Source organism: Eulemur rufifrons, chromosome 3 (genome assembly GCF_041146395.1).
Source record: "Eulemur rufifrons isolate Redbay chromosome 3, OSU_ERuf_1, whole genome shotgun sequence".
Classification (NCBI taxonomy): Eukaryota; Metazoa; Chordata; class Mammalia; order Primates; family Lemuridae; genus Eulemur; species Eulemur rufifrons.
This window is the reverse complement of record NC_090985.1, coordinates 63874399-63888875: the sequence shown is the minus strand read 5'-3', so window position 1 is coordinate 63888875 and position 14477 is coordinate 63874399. Positions and strand designations below refer to the sequence as shown.

The following is a 14477-nucleotide window of genomic DNA, read 5'->3' as shown; positions in this document are numbered from 1 at the left end:
CCTGCCGTGTTCCTACCGGTCGTAAGTTTATTAAATCTGTGGAAGATTTGGGGAGAATGCGCCAAAACAAAAGTAAATGGTTGCAACAAAAAAATGGTGACTTTCCCGTAGTCGGCAGGATTCGAACCTGCGCGGGGAGACCCCAATGGATTTCTAGTCCATCGCCTTAACCACTCGGCCACGACTACTGCTGATGTTAATTTTGGCATTGAGAATCTATGTAGACTCTGCACAAGCGTTGCTGCAGGAACAGATACGTTTGGATCTGGAGGAAAAAAATTGCTATGCTGTTCTGTCTGATGAGAGCACATTTGAATGTTATGGCTCTAATAATTGTAGCTGTTTGAAGGACTCAGAACATATCCCGTGCAACCCTTTCTATTCTCAGAAAAAACTGAGTCAAGTATGAGAGAGAGAGAGAGAGAGAGAGAGAATGAACGAATATCGACGACTGCACACCTACCTGCTTGCACAGTGATGGAGCCATTTCCAGGAGGGAACTAGGAACCGTAGGGGGCCGACCAGCTTCCTGGCTTCCTTGCAGGGCCACCACTTTCACTCCTCCGCCTTTCTCTTTGACAAATAGCTCCCAGGACTTTGTTTTCACCAACCAGGCAATAGAATGCTGTTCCCCACGAATTAATATTCCCTATGCAGGACTAGACAGTCCCACCAGGCCATAAAAGCACTACTTGGAAAAGTGTAAAGTGTGCTACAAGTGTAAGGGATTATCGTCAACCTGTGCTAAAGTGGGTCAGCAAAGAGTTTCCCTTGGAAACTCTGGAGATACAGTTTGATCCAGATGATGTATTAGCTTCATTTATTTGGTTTGTTGTTTGTTCAAGATCTCTCTAATGTCCTTGAAGAGCAACTGGTGTGCTGGAGCCAGTGGTGCCTGCTCACTAGAGCCCACCTTCTATTTTCATGGATTTTGGGAGGCAGTTGTTAAATGGAACTATTATTAAAAGTTAAATTATGTAAACTTGCAATTAAATTATATTGAAAGCAAAGGTAATACTCAAAATTCACCACATTTTAGTTATTTCACTACATTTTATTATTATTTATGCTGTTGAGATTATTTACATCTATTGTATCTGAAATACTTTCTCTTCTTAACTTCCCATTCAGTGATGTCACTTGGGACGCTTGAAATCAGCCATAGTGGGTGTATTTACGTTAGGGAAATTGCAAATGTGACAAAGCAGGGTTTTTTCTCCCTAGGAGCTTGTTGTGAAACATTTATTAGCACACCACTAATGCTACCATCAGACCAACTTAGAATATTTTCAGCAAGGCAACACTGACCTTCCCTGTAGGGCCACTCTGGTTATTCTCCCTACAGTTTTATTTCAGCCATTAGAATCCTGGTATATTGTATCCTACTCTTTAATTAAAAAAATTTTTTTTTTCTCCAAGTTGCCTCGCCAGGTGATTGTACCTAGAACTGACCTCCAGCAGAAAGACAGGAAAAAGCCACTTGAAAAAGCTGTCCTTACAACATGATACCAGGGGAGGTAATGCATAGTCGCCATGTAGTTTGACGGGCTTAAATTAATGATTTGATTTTTCTCTAGAAAAGATGAAATCTGAGGTGATATGTACCAGTGTTGAATCTCATGTATAAGATTTGCAATGAGAGACAGTGAAAAGATAAAAGGAAATGTTTCTGGTTTTTGTATGTTTTGTTTGTGCGAATATTAGAAAAAAATTGGAGCTTGTTCCCTCCTCCCCCCACTGCCACCCTTATTTTAATAAAATACTATGTATAGATCATCTAGAGTTTGGTATTTTGAGAATTTCATTTGTGACTCATTCAGCTCTCCAGTGGATCTCCTGACTTTAGTTATGTTTTCTTTCTGGTTTGCTTCTGGGAGAGAAAAGGTCAGAGTATACAAGGAGAGATGCCACATATCATATAAGTGTGACACATGTGTATGACTGTGGTAACTGTGAAATGATAGTGCACTATTAAAATCTCCAGATACCAGGGTACCTTTCAGTGGGCTCTACATGATGGATTGTGGATATACAAGATGAAGTTAGATAGGCTTTAGAAGAGTCTACATTCATGCAAATCATATTAGAAGGTAATTTTTTAAAACAATGTTATATATTCCTTTAGCATTTTCTTTTTGTTTTCCAATCTTCTCTCTTATCTCTATAATTTTTAGTATGTGTAGACAATGTTGTGAATCCTTGTCCCCTAAGTCTTTCCTAGTCATGGAAAGCATGCTGAATGTCAGGTGTTTCATAAAGGTGAATAGGCAAGTGCCTTCAGAAGATACAATTGTTAAACATAGCAAAGGGGCATGCTATGTATTATTACATTCACTTAGTATTCCAAAAAGTATTTTAGGGAAAAGATGTCTATATTAAGAAATCAGAGCCCTGTTGGTTTTTCCAAGCAAATGAAGAATGCTCTGAGCCTGCATTCTTGCTAGCACCATTATAAATGAATTAGAGGTGGCGATACAGCTGGTTCTGTTGTCCCACACAGCTCCAGGCCAACCCCTTTAGTTACAAGGTGTTTTATAATACTCCTGGCTAGTCACATAATGAATTGCAAGGCTTCTTTGAATTCCCATGTACTTAGGTTTAATATTCCCAGCCCTGCTTTCTTCCCCACACATCACAGGCCTTCTAAATACATACCCACTGCTGGACAGTGACATTGGCGGGAGGGGAGACATCCTCCGGGAACAGTCGCAAGCAGTGGATACTGTGGAAGAAATGGAATAGCACTGGGGCAGCTTTAGTTCTTTTAAGTAGTTCCTGAGTAAGGCCTCGATGTCATGTAGGTAAATTTAGTCCAGAACACACAGAATCTTTATTGGAATTTGTACATTCATCTCTCACAGCTGTGGAGAGTTTAGACTAGTCACAACTCTCACCGGGATACTATCATCTCGGTAATTTGAAAAAGGATCAGGAGCCTGCAGGCTTGGAACATCTTGAGAAAACTCTGGCTCTGAAATACATCATCACATGTGGGGGACGCCACTTGCGGCATCATTGCAGAGAGCTTAAGAATGCTGAAATCAAGCATTTCTCTGGCGTGGTTTCAAATGACTTGAGAAATCTGAGAACTTTTTTTTTTTTAACTGCAAAACAGATTCTGTCCTCTTCCATCAAACCCGTTGCTGTCAATGTGTCCAGTGTTAGGTGCCAGAAATGAGCATAGCCTCTTAGTGTTAACAATGCCAAGGTTAACACAGCCGCCAGGGGCTCTCAAAAGAATCTGTTAGAGTGTATTTTGACCCACAGACACGTTCTGAAGGCGTGCACCTCCTTAGTCTTTCTAGTCTCAGTACATTTCTCTTCAGCAGCCTGGATAAAACCTGTCACTGTTTTACCAGACCTTCTCGTGCTTTGGGGCCCCTCAGACACCATTTTTCATTGACCCCATGTGTCCATATGGTAGGGTTAGGTTCAAAGTTGGCATTTGGGAAGCAGCTTCTGACAGCACAGAGGCCCAGTGAACCATGGTCATTTGTTCAAAAGGCCAGAATTCGCAGATGTGCTCTAAGAGTGTAATATAATTTTGACCCCACCCAAATGGATATTTTATCACCATCCACACAGCAACCAACACACAGATCACCCAGAGGAGGCAAGTGCTAATGTATGTGGCTCAAACCAGTCAACCCTCTGAGGAGTCTGTAGTTCAGCCTCTTTTGGAGACTTCACATTAAAACGTTCCTTTCAATTCCACAGTTCTGTGACTATAGCTCCCTCTTCTCTATTTCATATCATTTTTTTGCTTTATAATTTTTAACCTTCAGAAAGTTAAGTCTGGTTCAAGAAAAAGAAAAGAAAAAAAAGATCATCTGGGGAAATATGGGAGCAGAGTAGGAATTTCAGTCAGGCATTATAATGAAAGCAAAGTAAGAACCAAATTGACAGAGGTGATTGGAAATGTCTCACAGGCCTGGGCTGAGGTTTGGTGCCCATCAGACTTCCATTTTCCCTGATTGGCCATAGTGCCTGTTAGGGAGGAACCCAGGGTTTGAAGCAAACTGATTTGCTCTCCACGGGTCAACCAATCTTTATGGCTTTAAAAAGGTACCTATTGGTATCTACCTTGAAATGAACTGTCCAAGGAAGTTTGGGGGTTGGAAAGGACCTTAGTGATTATGTATGAAACTATTTTATCTTATAGATGAAGCAATCAAAGCCAGAGAGGTGAAATAATTTAGAAATTCTTTGATTATTCAGAGATTTTTATTGCAGCCATTCATTGCAGAATCTTATTACCATGCTGCTTATTCTGGATAAGACTATGTCTAGTGGCTGTAAAATTGATGATATGAACTTAATATCAGATTGCTATATTTTGGAATCCTTTCATGCCTGCACTGCCATTATTAATAAAAATACCTCTCATCCTCTGAACTTGTTTAAATCTGTTGGCCTGTGCCACTCTAATGCACCCACAGCTCTGTAGATTAGTGATCCAGACTTCATATTATGTATCAGGACACAAGCTTCTGAAGGACAGGGACACTATGACTCCTGTATATTTGTTTCTTCTATAGTACCTAGGAAGGGAGGGAGAAGTGGGGCTTTTGAGACCATCTAAATTGAAATACCATTATGGTACTATTTTTGGGGGGTCAGGAAATCCCCACTGTATTCTAATAATGAGGCTGAGTCTAAGACTTGTGAGTCAGAAGCCTGTAGCAATAGTAAGTTCTTCCTTTCCCCAATTCTCCTTTCTTACTATTAAATAACATGGGCACAGAATGTCTGTTCAAGTCACAGAAGCTCTTGGATGAAGGAGTGTCCCTGAGCACACAATGAGGTCTTAGTTCCAGAGAGGATATGGGGGCTACAGAGGGGCCCAAAGTGGATGGTGAGCCCCATACCCTAGAGCTGGCCTGTGAATGAAGCTAACTAGTGTTCCCAGGTCCTTGGGCAGATTCCTTCCGTAGCAGGAGCAACATATTTTGTGACCTTTTGTGTTTTTTTCTTCTGAAACTGACATCTCCAACTATATGTGTCTGGGTTCTAGAAGACATTTATCATTTATTGCGAAAACATCACTGACGGCTCTGTCAGTTCCTGTTTGTCCTGCCTGGCAGTAGCTACTGAAATATTCCACCTGCAGGATGAACCCCACTGGCCCTGAGCTGTAGACTCCTTGCTCTTCCCCATCATGGTTAGATCTGGAATTGGACTGGATGGCTAGGTCTGGTGTCCATGGAGCAAAATGCCACATTTCTGTCTTCCCATGAACCCCTGTGGATGGCCTTCCCTTCTACTTGTAGATTGAATTCCACTTGTACTGAAACTTTGTCTAAACCCCAAAGCCTTGTCCAGGGCTATAGCAGTTTCCTAGGGCTGCCATAACAAATCATCATTTAAAACCACAGAAATTTATTCTCTCAGTTCTGGAAGCCAGAAGTCTGAAATCAAGGTGGGAGCAGGACAACACTCCTACCAAAGACTTTAAGAAAGAATCTGCTCCTTGCCTCTTCCAGCTTCTTTTTGGTGGCTGTTAGAAGTCCTTGGTGTTCTTTGGCTTGTAGCCATGTCACTCTAATCTCTGCCTCCATCTTCACATTACCTTCTCCTCTGTGTGTTTATTTTGTAAGGATTCAAGTAGTTGCATTTAGGGCCTACCCAGATTATTCCAGATAAGTTCCTATTTTTAAGATCGTTAACTTAGTCACATGTACACTCTTTTTCCAAATAAGGTCACATTGATAGGTTTCAGAAATTTATGTGGATATCTTTTTGGAGGCCATTTGTCAGCCTATCTTGAGGGCCCTGACTAATTCCTGGTCTTTCCTGGCCCCTCTTCCTGGGGGATCAGCCCTTTGTCTCTCTTAGTCCTGACTAAAGTTATGTTTCAACATCAATGAGTCTGTCTGGAATCAAATTGTTCCCCACTTCACTATGAGTATCTCCACAGCTCACACATTGTTATTGCCTTGCTGGCCCTCCAGTTCCAGCCCCTTAGGTATAAGTGCCAGACTGGACTAGATGCAAGCTTGCCGTTAAGTACTATGATTTAGACTGATGGACTCCATTTCCACAAATAAGCCCAAAGTCAGATCAGTTCTCTTAGCCTGAGCCATGGAATGGTTTCCATCTTCTTGGTAGCCTGGCATTGAGGTCTATGCACGCCTTTGGGCAATGACTGTGTTGGGTATAGTACTGTCATATTTATAATATGACTTATTGTATACTTACTATATTCTGAGCTCCTTATAAAACTTATTTAATCATTATAGCTGAAGAGATAAGGGCAGAGAGGTAAAGTTATTTGCCCAAGGTCAGACCCACCTGGGTTTTGCGATTGAGTTTGACTGTAAAATTCATGTGCATTTTACCATGCTGTACTATATTTTACATATTTTTAGTATTTATCTTATTATCATCTCTCCTCATTAAAATAATATAACAAAACTGAGGTGAGGGTAGCAATCAGCTTTATTTGATTTTCTAGTTACTTATGAGGACTTAGCAGACAAATTTACTCAACCAGACAACTTAATTCTTAGATTCTTATATGTGGGGGATCTTTCCAATTCAGGGTCTACGAATGTGTATAAGTTTATAATACCCTTGCAGTCTGCATTAGTCTACATTTATTATAATTCCCCACTGTATGTAGAATCTGTTTGTACCCTCTTAACATTCTTCAGTAACGGCCTGTTTATACAGAGAAGACAAGACATGAGTGTGAAGGAAAATACCAACAAGTTCAGTCAGCCAGAAAAAGTTTAAAAGTCTGTATTTCAAGGAAGAAGTCATGCTCTGAACCTACACACTGGCCTCTGACTGAAATCCAGAACAATAATCATATTCTAAGTACAGTTAGACTGAAGCTCTTAGCACCGAAGGCTATTCAGTCCTTTGGCCTTCTTAGCCTTGATTTTAGTTCTAGCCCTCTTAGTGTGTTATGAATTTTGATGAGACATTAAACCTTCTTGTTTTTCAGTCTTCTTCATCTGCAAATTGTGGCTAGTAAATACTTGATGTGCTTACTATGCCTTAGCTTTTCTATGGTATAATAAACTAAAATAAATTTTAAAAAGATTGTTTTCTTAATCTAAAGGAAACATAATTGAATGAAAGGAAATGCACATGATTTTAGAAGTCACATGGGGCTGTATTTCAATCTCATTTCCTCCATTTAGTAGCCCAGGGTGGGGGTACTGGAATACATTGTTTATCTTCTCTGACTGTGAAGTTCTTCATCTGTTAAAAAACAGGGATAAGTAATTCAGTACTTACTTGGCAGGGATGTTCTGAGGGCTGAATGGGAGCCTAAGGTAGAGGCAACAGAATTGGGAAGCTACTAAGAGAGAGCCAGGGTGGCCTCTAAAAATAAGCCCAAGAGGAAAAGATCATCCTCAACTCTGGACTTGCCTAACATGTTCTCTCCAAAGCCAGGATGCTGCTTTGCATTAGGTAGATTACTGGACCAAACAGAGAGGAGTTATTAATTGTTTCATTATTTTAAAGCAAACCCACACACCAAAGACTTGCTTGAGCCTTGGGTAGGGGTTTAAGATAGCAGTTAAACCTTCTAATAGTGGACGAAGTAGGTGGGCAAGTCAGAAGGGGGTCTTGGGAAATCTCTGCTGATGTTAGAACAGGTGATGATTTATAGGTCTATCCAGATTTTCTCTTTCTTCATGTATTAGTCTTGGTAGGTTTTGTGTTTCTAGAAATTTTTACATTTTGTCTAGGTTATCCAATTTGTTGGCATGTAATTGTTCATAGTGTTCTTATAATCCTTTTGATTTCTGTAAAATCTGTATTTATGTCCCTACTTTTCTTTCTGATTTTAGTAATTTGAGTCTTGTTTTTTCTTAGTCCATCTAGCTAAAGGTTTATCAATTTCGTCTATCTTTTCAAAAAACTAAATTTTGGTTTTATTCATTTTCCCTATTGATTTTCTATTCTCTAATTTATCTTTGCTCTAATCTTGATTGTTCCTTCCTTCTGCTAGCTTTGGGTTTACTTTGTTCTTCTTTTTCTAGTTCATTGAGTTGTAAACTTAGGTTGTTGATTTGAGATCTTTCTTGTTTTTTACTGTAAGCATTTATAGCTATAAATCTCTCCTTTGGCACTGCTTTTACTGTGTAACATGTTTTGGTATGCTGTGTTTTCACTTGCATCTGTATCTAAGTATTTTCTAATTTTCCTTGTGATTTCTTCTTTGATCCATTGGTGAAGAGTGTGTTGTTTAATTTCCAAAAATTTGTGAATTTTCAGTTTTACTTCTGTTATAGATTTCTAACTTCATATCATTGTGGTTGGAGAAGATACTTTGCATGATATCTGTCTCTTAAAATCTATTGAGACTTAATTTGTGGCCTAACATATGGCAGATCCTAGAAAATATCCTACACGTATTTGAGAAGAATGTATATGCTGTCGTTGGATAGGGTGTTTTGTATATGGCTGTTAGATCTAGTTGGTTTATTGTGTTGTTTAAGTCCTCAATTTCCTTGCTTATCTTCTGTCTGGTTCTATCCATTATTGAAACTGGGGTATTGAAGTGTCCAACTATTGTTGTAGAACTATTTTTTTCTTTAATTCTGTCAGTTTTTGCTTAACATATTTTGATGGTTGTTGTTAGGTGTGTAAATGTTTATAATTATTATATGTTCTTGCTGTATTGAAATTTTTATTAACATATAATATCCTTCTTTATCTCTTGTAATCATTTTTTGATTCAAAGTCTATTTTGTGTAATATTAGTATAGCCACCCCTACTGTTTTTTGGTTACCATTTGTGGCAAATATCTTTTAACATCCTTTCACTTTTAAGCTATTTGTGTCTTTGGATCTAAATTGAGTTTCTTGTAGGCAGCATATAGTAAGATCATGAGTTTTTAACCATTCTGTTAATCTTTGTCTTTTGTTTTGAAGAATTTAATGGATTTACATTTAAAGTAAGTACTGCTAAAGAAGGACTTACTTTTGTCATTTTGCCATTTGTTTTCTATATGCCTTATTGCCTTTTTGTTCCTTATTTCCTGTATTACTGTCTTCTTTTGTGTTTAGTTGTTTTTTTTTTTTTTTGTAGTGAAATGTTTAAATCCCTTTCTCATTTCCTTTTGTGTATATTTTATAGGTATTTCCTCTGGGCTTACCATGAGGATTGCATTTAACATCTTAAAGTTATAGCATTGTAATTTGAATTTATACCAGTTTAACTCAGTAACATACTCTGCTCCTTTTCTGCTCCATCTCCACCTCTTTTGGCTGTTGATGTCACAAAATTACATCCTTATACACTGTGTGCCCCAAAACATAAACTAATAATTCTCTTAAGTACATTAGTTTCTTAAATTATGTATAGAACAAAATAATGGAGTTAAAACCAATTTACAGTAACACAAGCTTTTAGACTAATAATTTAAAAATGTATTAGTCTCTTAAATTATGTTGAAAACAAAAAGTGGAGTTACAAACCAAAGTTACGACAATACTAGCTTTTATAATTTCCCATGTATTTATCTTTATTGAGATCTTTATTTCATCATGTATCTTCAAGTTACTGTCTAGTGTCCTTTCATTTACCTTACAGGACTCCCTTGAGTATTTCTTATAGGGCAGGTCTAGAATTAATGAATTCTCTCACTTTTTGTTTATCTGGGAATACTTTAGTTTTCCTCTCACTTTTGAAGTGAAGGATAGTTTTACTAAATAAAGGATTTTTGGTTGACTTTTTTTTCTTTTAGCGTTTTGAATATATTAGCCCACTGCCCTCTTGTCTCCAAATTTTTCTGATGAGAAATCTGCTAATAATCTTATTGAGGATCCCATGTATGTGATATGTCACTTCTCTCTTGCTGCTTTCAAGGTTCCTTGTCTTTGTCTTTTGAAAGTTTGATTATATGTGTCTCAATGTGGGGACCCTTTGAATTCATCTTACTGGAAATTTTTTGAGCTTCTTGGATGTTTAAGTCAATGTCTTTTATCAAATATGGGAAGTTTTCAGCAATTATTTCTTCAAATATTCTCTCTCTCTTCTGAAACTTCTATAATGAATATTTTAGTCCACTTTATAGTATCCCATGTGTTTTTGGGGGGGCTCTGTCCATTTTTCTTCAGTCTTTTTTTTTTCTGTTTTCAGACTCAATAATTTCCATTATTCTATCTTTAAGTTTTCTGATTCTTTCTTCTGCCTGCTCAAATCTACCTTTGAATCCGTCTAGTGATATTTTTGTATTTCAGTTATTGTACTTTTCAGTTCCAGAATTACTTTTTAGATTTTCTGTCTCTTTACCGATATCTTCATTTTGTTCATACATCATTTTCTTGACTTTCTCCACATTTTCTTTTAGTTCTTTGATCATCTTTAAGACAATTGTTTTAAAGTCTTTGTCTAGTAGATCTTCCATCAGGTCTTTTCCAGGGACAATTTTTATTATTATTTTTTCTACTGAATGTGCCACATTTTCCTATTTCTTTGAATGCCATGTGGTTTTTTGTTGAAAGATAGACATTTGAATCTAATGTGGTAACTCTGGAATTTGGATTCTCTCCTTCCTTCAGAGTTTTCTGTTTTTTAAAAATAGTTTTTGTTTATTATATTTGTTTTTGTTTTTTGATTGTTGCAGGCTGTTTCTGTGCCAAGGATCATCCAGAGTTGTAAACATAGTCTTCTCAAGTCTTTTCTGAGCCTTCACCTTTCCCTAAGCGTGCATAGTTGCTTTCTAATTTTCTCTGTATATGCAGTTGTTTTTGAAAGTCCTAGTCTTTAATGTCTGGCTCCAAAAAGGGAAAAAAGAAAGATGAAAGGAGGGAAAAAATGAGCACCAGCTCCTTAAATCCCCTGGAAGTCAGCTCTGATGGAGGGGGTGGGACTTGCAACAATTGCGGGGAGGTACAACAACAATGGCTACTTGCCTCTTTGTCTGCATCTCTGTGACCACAGGTAATAGTCAGCAATCAGAGCACAGATCCTCAATATTTGGAAGATAGGATTCTTTTTGCCCACCCTGGCTCCAGCAAGCTGTGTGCAGGTTGCTCCAGAAACATGTGCACAGTTGCCTGCCATGAATCTAGGGGTAGGGTATAGGTAGCTACTACTGTGCTAAGAACTGATATTGAACAAAATTAACCCTGCTTTACCATCCATACTTCTCCCTGGATGTTGCCAGCCTTCAAGAGATGCCAGAGTTCCAAAATAGTTACATCAGACAGATTCTTCCAGTGCAATTTTTGTCTAGGTGGGAAGAAAGATTCCTGGTGCTTCCTACTCAGCCACCTTCCCAGAATCCTCTTTTCATATATTTTTAATTTTATCATAAATAAAATAAATGAAAATAATCCTTGGTTTATCTAAACTATTGACATATACATAAACTGCTCATGTAAGTGACCAGCTTGTGGCTGGTTTTTTAATCAGTGATACCAGTGCTGTTAATGATGGTCATTTTCAAAACTATCTTGTATGTGTATGTGTGTGCATGTGTGCGTGTACGTGCACTCTAATTCTTGTATCAATACATTGTAGGGGGAAATGAATTAGCAAAATAACAGTGGTATAGTTGTGAAATGAATCCTGCTTTAAGAGTACAGGATGATGGGCCGGGCGTGGTGGCTCACGCCTGTAATCCTAGCACTCTGGGAGGCCGAGGTGGGCGGATCGTTTGAGCTCAGGAGTTCGAGACCAGCCTGAGCAAGAGCGAGACCCCATCTCTACTAAAAAATAGAAAGAAATTATATGGACAGCTAAAAATATAGATAGAAAAAATTAGCCGGGCATGGTGGCGCATGCCTGTAGTCCCAGCTACTCGGGAGGCTGAGACAGGAGGATCCCTTGAGCTCAGGAGTTTGAGGTTGCTGTGAGCTGGGCTGATGCCACGGCACTCACTCTAGCCTGGGCAACAGAGTGAGACTCTGTCTCAAAAAAAAAAAAAAAAAAAGAGTACAGGATGATGGTTATGGGTCAGGCTCTGGACCTAGACCTCCTGAGTTTAAAACTCAACCCATTTATTAAGGGGTCATGCTATTTCATCTATTTAATATCTCTGTGCCTTTATTTCCTCATCTGTAAAAATGGGGGCTAATGATAGTACCTATATTATTAGGACTATTACAAGGATCAAATGAGTTTATACATGTAAAGCACTTAAATAGTACCTGGTTGGTACCTATCAGTGGACCACTATACATCCACTATGACCAGACTTTCCACCCCAGGTATATACCCAACAAATATGGTACATGTTTGCCAAAAGAAAAGTGCCAGAATGTTTATTGTAGCAAGATTGGTAAAATCCCCAAATTGGAAGCTGCCCAAATGCCCATCAGCACTAGAACGGATAAATAAATTGCAGTTTATTTATGTAGTAGAATATTATACTGTTATGAAAATGAACAAACCGTTATGTACATGCAACAACATGGATAAAACTCACAAACAAATGTAAAATGAAAGAAGCCAGATACAAAAGATTAAATACTGTATGATTCCATTTATATAAAGTTTAAAACCAGGCAAAACTAGAAAATAGATGACGATGACCTTAGTTGGAAGAATGACTAGAAAATAGTATGAGGGAGGTTTCTGGGGGCATTCCAGAAATGTTGTTTCTTGTAGGTACTGACTACATGGATGTGCTCCGTTTGTGGAAATTCACCAAGCTATGTACTTGTGATTTGTATATTTTTCTGTATGTAAATTGTTTTAAAAAGTTTTTTAAAAAGTATGTAGTGAATAGAAAATATATGAAGAAATTATATATGTATAATTTATTAGAGTTAGAAAGACTAGGTTTTGAATCCTGGCTCTGTGGTCACGGAGACTAGGAAGTCTCTTAAACTCTCCATTTTAGAGTGGTAAACAGAGATAATGATACTTGCCTTAAAGAGATATTGGATGTTATTGAGAACTGGTGAGATGAGATTTTAAAAAATGGTACCAGTCTCTTTAATATCCAGCAGCAGCCTTAGAGCATATTTTCATTATAGTAGGAAAAAAAAAAAAATAACTTCAGTGCATCCCTTAGCTGTAAAAATGTAAGGCCAGCAGATACCTCTTATCCCTGGGGGAATGTTATTAGGGGATTTTTGTTTGTGTTCTGACAAAGGTGGCCCCCTCACTGTTGCCCTTGGTATATAGAACTGGTCCTTAATAGGAGTTGGGAAATTTTGCCAAGTGAGCAAGGAGCCCCCTGGAAAGAAAGAGATAAAGTCCTTGACACTTCTTTTTAGAAGGTTAATGTCATTAGTCTCTTTAGAGGGCTAATGTCATTAGACACTGATGTATTGAGATGGACTGGACTGAAGTTTGTTGGAAAGAAAGAACACTAGGTGGCCTAGAATGGAATTCACCATGGGAATGTCTGGCATGGTAATCTGGATTCAGCACTGGGACTCAGTCAGGGTCTCATGGGGAAAGGGTAGTTCGTTCCTTCCTAGAAGATGGCTGAGGCAAAGTGCCAGCTGGGCACAGTTTCATGCTTAGGGATGACAACTGAGCAAATGCAATGACCGAAAAGTATAAATGGAGGCACAACTGTGCTTTGTGAGCAACAAGGACATTTCCATAGCAAGGATGATCAGTCATTGGGCTGGTGGGACCAGTGTTTGTATGCCATGAGGTACCACCAAAGCAATGGTGCTGGTGGGTTCATAGAACTTCCTGGTTATTTCACTCACCTGGCATTTGAAAGTATTAATATAATTGACCCTTTGGAACTGAGAAAGGCCCTAGGATGTTGGACCACGTGAGGATGGAGTATTGGGAAAGGACTCAAGGAAGGAATACCAGCCTTCCTGCTAATAAGGTCTTTGGGCCTCAAGCAATCCACTAGAATAATAAAACAAATGAAACACTATTTGTACTGTTAACTAAAAAAATGTTAACGAGGTTTATACTTTAGAAAAAGGAGAGTTTTATTTCTCATAAAGGGTAGCAACCTGTTGGGTGGCCATTCTAGCAGGTTGGGAAGCAGGGCCTGGCCAGAAGCCAGGCACCTGTGCTTCAAAGAAGAGACAAAAGGGAACATGATTTTATACTGATTGGGGTGGTCACATATTCATATTCAACAAGGTATAGGAGTAGTAATGAGTATTTATGAATGGAAATCATATGCATGTAGTTGGGCTTTATCTCTCCCATCCTGTCATGCCCGGGAACTCATTTTTAAGGTGTTTCTGGGATCCCCTTGGCCCAGAGAGGTCCATTCAGTTAGCAGAGGGCTAGGATGTTACTTTTGGTTTACAGTACTATAAACTGTTGAAGCATACATCCTGGCTAATTTAATAGCTATCACTTATTGAGCACTTTCTCTAATATGTATCTGGCATGGAGACTGCTCTCTTTCATCTACCAAAATTGTTCTCCTTCCTAGACATGTGACTGGACTCCATTTCCCAGCCTCCTTTGCATTAGATGTGTCCCTGTGACTACATTCAGAGCAGAAACACTGTGTGACACTTTTGGACTTAGGCCTCAGGACAATAGAAGGATCTCCTTATGCTCTCCTCCCCTGCTG

General features: G+C 38.6%; 1 non-coding gene across 1 annotated transcript; it reads right to left on the bottom strand.

Moving 5' to 3' along the window:
- Positions 1–106: 106 nt before the first annotated feature.
- On the bottom strand, positions 107–188 carry TRNAS-AGA (transfer RNA serine (anticodon AGA)). Its single transcript has one exon. It is a non-coding gene; the product is annotated as a tRNA-Ser (tRNA).
- Positions 189–14477: the final 14289 nt, after the last annotated feature.